An 8,000-nucleotide genomic window follows, 5' to 3' on the forward strand; every position below is an offset into this window, starting at 1 on the left:
GATGAATGTGCAAGTAGAGATACTGGGGTGCAAAGGGGAAAGATAAATAAATAAATACTGTATGGGGATGAGGTAGGTAGATAGATGGGATGTTTACATATTAGCAGCATAACATCTCTCTTTATTCGGTTGTCTATATTGTCTGTGGAGTTGTTCTGACTGTATTGATGTTAGGTAACCCATCTGTCCGTCTCTGCTGATCTGCACTTTCTTGTTGTCGTTCCAGGGGTTGAGCAGCTGCTGGGCATACTGGAAGGGCAGGCTCTCCTTCCAGGTCCACTCCACACTGAAGTCCCCAGTCCTGACAGTGCCCCTGTCTGATGACCGACATCATCCGCGCATAGCCCTGAGAGGCACCAAAATGACATGTTACAGTCTACTAAAAATAAAATTTCAAAAAGGATCTACATTTTTGTCATTTCCTTGTTCTGTTCAATGTTCTCTACCTATATAGTACTCTAAATATCCAAATTCATGTTTTTAAGTTCAATAGAATATAAGATACAAATTGCTGACACCATTCAAAACAATGAGGGTTTGGAACTTTAAAGCCAATTAGCTCAGAATGATCTTTTTGCAGATAGAACCTTAGAACACCAAGCTCTCGACTTTGCGCCAAACAATTAGAAAAGTTTAAAAATACAATACCATTCAGTAGTCACTAGATAAGACTATCAAGTAGTCGTTAGATAACACTCATCAAGTAGTCACCACACAAGACTATCAAGTAGTCACTAGACAAGACAATCTCTCACCTTCCTCAGAGCTGGTGCAGATGTTTTGCAGCAGGTGCATGATGAGGTCCAGGTCCACCTGCTCGTCGTCAAAGCTGTGGTGGTATTCCTTGAGTAGCTCCTGGTCCTCCGGGCTCATCTCTGTGGTGGCTGCCTGCACCAGGGACCACTCGTCCAGCTTCCCCGCCTCCAGGGATGAGCTACCAAGGAAGGGAGTATTTCGGTTATCATCCTCAAACAAAGGCAGGGTTTTCACATAGAGCCATTCATAACAATGATACAGTGATAAATGGTGCTCTTACAGGTAGGATTCTAGTAGGTCCACCACCTCTGCCTGCTGGAAGTGCTTGGCCCAGTCCAGTGCTGTCCTGAAACAAACCAAATACTGATCAATATTTCCTTTATTCTGACGCTGGCTCCCATACTAAGCAGCTGCTCAATCTTACTGAGGAAGCCTCGACCTGCTGCCACCATGAGGGGAGTGGCGCTTGTTTCACTGTGCATGTAGTACACTGAGAAGCAGAAGGAGGAGGACATATCAGGCTTGGAACTACTGGGAATATTACTCTCAACTCTTGGGATTGCATTTTTATTAAATGTATTTACATTTTTTTATTTACATTTTTGATTATGTTGGTGTCATTATTTCATACACAAATAAAATAGAGATACAAGAGTAAACTGGGGCACATAGTTAAGGACGCATACAAAACCTTACCGCTGACGTTCTCACTAAGGATGAGATTGAAGAGCTGGATGAAGGCATCAGCGTCCTGGTTGAGGAAGATGTCTGAGATGCAGGCATCCATCTCCTTCAGCAGCCACGGGTCCAATGACGCCACATCTTTCTCATTCTGAAACAACACATCTTGTATCAAACTGAGAGCAAACCCAGTGCCACTTACTAAGAACCAGGAAATAATATCCCCTGTGACATTGCTCCTCATGATTGAGTTCACCAATCAGTGAATAATCCCAAAATAATTAGTGACATCTCTTCAGCCCATTCAGAGTACATACTGAAAATAACTGAAGCAACTGGGAGAAAATAACATAGAAAACTAGGATATTGAGAAATGAGCATGGCCCCCATATCCAACCCAAACTAACTGTTGTTCTCACCAGCTGGTTGAAGACACTGTCCCCTCCATCATCCAGCAGATCGTTCTCCTGGAGGACACAGGAGGCTGAGGTCTTCTCCCTCTGGGGCTCCTGGCGGGAGCCGCCCTCCAGGACCTTACACCACTCTGTCAGGGACGTCTGCTGCTTCTCCACTGCCAGGGACGACACACACATGCACTTGTTCAGTCTGGGAGACATTGGACATGAGTCCAAAACAGTGTTCAGAAATCAAAATGGAAATCAAGCAAACCAGGATTGAGAGAAGGTTGGTAGTTACCCCTCTGAATTTCCTTTTTGTATTTCATCATGTCTTTGTTTGCATAACCTGTTGTCCTCAAGATATCTTCCAGGAAGAGTTGCTTCACCTCAAATGGTCTTCCTTTGACTAGATAAAAAAAATATTCTTACTTTCCCATGTATTCATTTCATTTAACAAATCAGTGCTTGCAGGACCAGTCAAGACAAGCACTAGCCCCGTCCATACAGAGGTCTTTCGCTGCAATTACCTGGCTTTTGCAGGTAACAGTTTCATTGATGAATCCCGGTCCCAATTTCAGATGAGTATATTACGTGATTCTGTAGTGATTTCTGTACTCTCGTCTCTGTATGTGGCCTATCCAAACAGACGGGGTTGACTTACTGTGGATGACGGGACAGGAGCTGAAGTAGCGGAGGAACATGGAGCATGTCCGTCATCTTGATCCGCAGGAAGTCACTCAGGCCGTCCCGCTCGTGAACCTCGTCCTGACACAATGAACTCATTTTGATGTGCATTCATACAGTAAAAGCTGTGAACTATAACAAAAGGGTCACAGTAACTTTTACTCACCACAATGACATGAGTACCAGTGGACATTGTGGCATCTCCAGCCATCAGTGTTCTCAGCAAGACTCCGCTGGTGCAGAAGGTCAGCAGCGTCTTAGGAGAAACTCTGAGGGGGCAAACAAATCAAAGTTTATTTGTCACATGCGCCAAACACAACAGGTGTAAACCTTACCATGAAATGCTTACTTACAAGCCCTTATCCAACAATGCAGTTCAAGAAATAGAGTTAAGAAAATATTTGCTAAATAAACTAAAGTAAAAAAATCGAACAAAAATGAACACAATAAGATTACATAACAATAACAAGGCTATATAGAGGGGGTACCGGTACCGAGTCAATGTGTGGGGGTACAGGTTAGTCGAGGTAATTTGTACAGGGGTAAAGTGACTGCATAGATAATAAACAACCGATCAGAATGCTCTCGATGTTGCAGCTGTAGAACGTTTTGAGGATCTGGGGACCCATGCGAAATCTTTTCAGTCTCCTGAGGGGGAAAAGGTGTTGTCGTGCCCTCTTCACGACTGTTTTGAAACTCTCGACCCATTCCATTACAGCCCCGTTTGTGTTCATAGGGGCCTGTCCGGCCCTCCTTTTCCTGTAGTCCACAATCATCTCCTTGGTCTTGCTCACATTGAGGGAGTGGTTGTTGTCCTGGCATCTCACTGCCAGGTCTCTGACCTCCTCACTGTCTCTGACCTCCTCACTGTCCTCATTGTTGTCGGGGATCAGGCCTACCACTGTTATGTCGTCAGCAAATTTGGTGTTGGAGTTGTGCTTGACCACGCAGTCGTGAGTGAACAGGGAGTACAGGAGGGGAGTAAGCACGCACCCGAGGGGCCCCGGTGTTGAGGATCAGTGTGGCAGATGTGTTGTTGCCTATCCTTACCACCTGGGGTCGGTCCATCAGGAAATCCAGGATCCAGTTGCAGAGGGAGGTGTTTAGTCCCAGGGTCCTTAGCTTAGTGATGAGATTTCATTAATTTCTGCACAGTAGCCCAGTGAACGTAGACAGAGTTAGTGCCTCCCTTCCTCCCTCGCTCTCTCCTACCTGCTCTCCAGGCGGATCTGGTAGCCGATGGTCTGACCGATGCTCTCCGCTCTCTCTGCTGCAACCCGCTCCGCCACAGCGATGGCAGCCAGACGCCGGGGCTGCGTGCAGAAGATACGACAGGGGATCCCATTTCGGCTGCAGTCGTCCAGAAGGAACTGTGGGATCTGGAATGGCAAAACACTTCCCAATTACTTTCTAGCTGATCAGGAACTTACAAATGTAATACCTTTGTAGAGCATAAGAACAGCACAATCCCATATTTGGACAGTGACGTAAAACGTTTCTCCCCCTCACCTGTGTAGTTTTCCCCCAGCCGGTCTCCCCCACCACTAGGACCACACGGGTGTGTATTTGATGACCTGGACGATCTCCTCCTGGCGCTCGTACACAGGCAGCGAGCGGCGGAAGAAGTCTAGCTAGAAGTCTAGCTCAGACGGGCCCCTCCTCTTGGGCACCTGGGGGATGCCATTGTTGAGCCGCCCGCTGGTCCTGTTCTTGTCACGGCTGCTCTCTGGCGGAGAAAAAAAAGGAGGGGCAGAGGAATGTTTATACTTTGTATTGTCAATACATATTGTTAACACCTTGATAGTTTATTCATTAGTATATTGACATTACAAACCTAAAGTTTGGCAACGTCTCCCATTGATATCCATGCATTATTAACCCTGAGATGCAACTACCACTCACCAGCCTCCATGGCCACAGACAGGCCTCCCTCAGTGTGAGGCAGTAGGTCTGTGCACTCCTTGTTGGTGATGGGGAACCTCTGCAGCAAGCTGCGCACTACATGCTTGGAATTGTGGGAAAGGTTGAAAGTCATGATGGACTGGGCCGTCTGAGCCATCCTTCTTTCTGATAGTGAGGGTGCGGCTCGATCCTTTTCTGAAAATGAATGAAATCGGCTGTTAGGCTTGAAGCACAGCACACTAGTAAACCTGAGGGAGGCTTTTAGGGAGTTAGAACTTACGCTACAATGTCGGGGAGGGATACACAAACTGTTCTACTCAAGTTCCGCTTGAACACAGTGTATAAAACATGCACTTTCCATAACATAGACTGACAGGGTGAATCCAGGTGAAAGCTATTATCCCTTATTGATGTCACTTGTTAAATCCACTTCAATCAATGTAGATGAAGGGGAGGAGACAGGTTAATAGATTTTTAAGCCTTTATGACAATTGAGACATGGATTGTGTACAGTGGGGCTAAAAAGTATTTAGTCAGCCACCAATTGTGCAAGTTCCCCCACTTAAAAAGATGAGAGAGGCCTGTAATTTTCATCATAGGTACACTTCAACTATGACAGACATAATGAGAAAGAAAAATCCTGAAAATCACATTGTAGGATTTTTAATGAATTTATTTGCAAATGGTGGAAAATAAGTATTTGGTCAATAACAAAAGTTTCTCAATACTTTGTTATATACCCTTTGTTGGCAATGACAGAGGTCAAACGTTTTCTGTAAGTCTTCACAAGGTTTTCACACACTGTTGCTGGTATTTTGGCCCATTCCTCCATGCACATCTCCTCTAGAGCAGTGATGTTTTGGGGCTGTTGCTAGGAAACACGGACTTTCAACTCCCTCCAAAGATTTTCTATGGGGTTGAGATCTGGAGACTGGCTAGGCCACTCCAGGACCTTGAAATGCTTCTTACGAAGCCACTCCTTCGTTGCCCGGGCGGTGTGTTTGGGATCATTGTCATGCTGAAAGACCCAGCCACGTTTCATCTTCAATGCCCTTGCTGATGGAAGGAGGTTTTCACTCAAGATCTCACGATACATGGCCCCATTCATTCTTTCCTTTACACGGATCAGTCGTCCTGGTCCCTTTGCAGAAAAACAGCCCCAAAGCATGATGTTTCCACCCCCATGCTTCACAGTAGGTATGGTGTTCTTTGGATGCAACTCAGCATTCTTTGTCCTCCAAACACGACGAGTTGAGTTTTACCAAAAAGTTATATTTTGGTTTCATCTGACCATATGACATTCTCCCAATCTTCTTCTGGATCATCCAAATGCTCTCTAGCAAACTTCCGACGGGCCTGGACATGTACTGGCTTAAGCAGGGGGACACGTCTGGCACTGCAGGATTTGAGTCCCTTGCGGCGTAGTGTGTTACTGATGGTAGGCTTTGTTACTTTGGTCCCAGCTCTCTGCAGGTCATTCACTAGGTCCCCCCGTGTGGTTCTGGGATTTTTGCTCACCGTTCTTGTGATCATTTTGCGTGGAGCCCCAGATCGAGGGAGATTATCAGTGGTCTTGTATGTCTTCCATTTCCTAATAATTGCTCCCACAGTTGATTTCTTCAAACCAAGCTGCTTAACTATTGCAGATTCAGTTTTCCCAGCCTGGTGCAAGTCTACAATTTTGTTTCTGGTGTCCTTTGACAGCTCTTTGGTCTTGGCCATAGTGTAGTTTGGAGTGTGACTGTTTGAGGTTGTGGACAGGTGTCTTTTATACTGATAACAAGTTCAAACAGGTGCCATTAATATAGGTAACGAGTGGAGGACAGAGGAGCCTCTTAAAGAAGAAGTTACAGGTCTGTGAGAGCCAGAAATCTTGCTTGTTTGTAGGTGACCAAATACTTATTTTCCACCATAATTTGCAAATAAATTCATTAAACCTCCTACAATGTGATTTTCAGGATTTTTTTCTCATTTTGTCTGTGTGTGTACCTAAGATGAACATTACAGGCCTCTCTCATATTTTTAAGTGGGAGAACCTGCACAATTGGTGGCTGACTAAATACTTTTTTGCCCCACTGTATGTGTGCCATTCAGAGGGTGAATGGGCAAGACAAAATATTGTAGTGCCTTTGAACGGGGTATGATAGTAGGTGCCAGGTTTGAGTGCGTCAAGAACTGCAATGATGCTGGGTTTTCCCACACAACAGTTTCCCATGTGTATCAATAATGGTCCACCACCCACAGGACATCCAATCAACTTGACAACTGTGGGAATCATTGGAGTCAACATGGGCCAGCATCCTTGTGGAACGCTTTTGACACCTTGTAGGTCCATGCCCCGACAAATTGAGGCTGTACTGAGAGAAAAAGGTGGTGCAACTCAATATTAGGAAGGTTTTTGTAATGTTTTGTACACTCAGTGTATATGGGAGTATCTGAGATTGACCTAAAGACTATAGACAGGTTGGCTGACAACATTACCAAAAACATTATGCGCGCGCATTGATGTGGCCAGAAGCTGTGTGTTTGTTATGATTATGAACGGTCAGATAGCTAGCAACAATGACAATAAGCTGCCGTGTGGGGAATCATAGGTGGCTCGTTTCAGCTCATTGTATCTTGTTATTGATACCTTGTCTTGTTTTGACTGATTTCATGTCAATGCTAATATGGCAACAATTCAGTAGCTACCTAACAACTCTAACCATGTATTTGAGAGACAACAAGTGCTCATTGTGCAAATGTATTTATGTTTTCAATAAACATGGAGCCAAAATATAGTTTACATGTTGTCAACAATTTAAGACAACCTTGTCTGTTAAGCCCCATAGTTGCGCACAAGTCGGTTTTGTTGCTAAACAACCAACCTGGCTATGGGCTCTGATATCCCTCATATCAATTTGGATAGCTCACCCTCTGCTTTTAGAGATATATCCCAGGGACTGCGCAATGCGATGGATGAAGGCCCTCTCAGTACTGGACAGGGAGGAAGGAAACTCAATCTCTGTAAAAAAAAAATATATATGTATAATGCATAATATAATACACATTTCTCCATGAATCATCAATTCATCAGCATGAGTTGAAGGACCATTTTCTCTTACCTTTTTGCTCACTGTACTGAAACCTATCAAGGGAGATGTTCACAGCAATCTTAACTTCTTCATGGAGGCGTATGTCTTTCAGCCCAGCCTCCACTACCAGAGTGTTTGGAGTGGCCCATGGCAGGCTTGGGGGAGGCAGTACTGTAACGTGACATGATGCACTGTAGAACAGAAGAGTTCATCAAATGTAGCTAATGAGCAACCTACTTTACAACAATACTTTGCAATATCTCTAGATGACTGTCACATGTTACTTGAACTAACTAGAGACAAAGGGTAGAGTGTCATTTCAGGAAGCCATGACACCCACCATCTCAGAATGTTCTGAAAATGGTCTCTGCAGAAAGATTAGCATTCCTTTAAAATTATTTTGTTTAAATATAATTTGATCTCAGAGAAATTAAGCTAATTGATTGCACCTAAATTGGTTCACATAATTTTAAACTAATATAGTACCTAAAATCCGATTTGGACC

At 44.5% G+C, this 8,000-nt stretch overlaps 1 pseudogene; it reads right to left on the minus strand.

Moving 5' to 3' along the window:
* Positions 1-607: 607 nt before the first annotated feature.
* LOC110522914 (3'-5' RNA helicase YTHDC2-like) lies at positions 608-7,680 on the minus strand (annotated as a pseudogene).
* Positions 7,681-8,000: the final 320 nt, after the last annotated feature.

The sequence above is a fragment of the Oncorhynchus mykiss genome, chromosome 5 (assembly GCF_057628025.1).
Source record: "Oncorhynchus mykiss isolate SJ-2025 chromosome 5, ASM5762802v1, whole genome shotgun sequence".
NCBI lineage: Eukaryota > Metazoa > Chordata > Actinopteri > Salmoniformes > Salmonidae > Oncorhynchus > Oncorhynchus mykiss.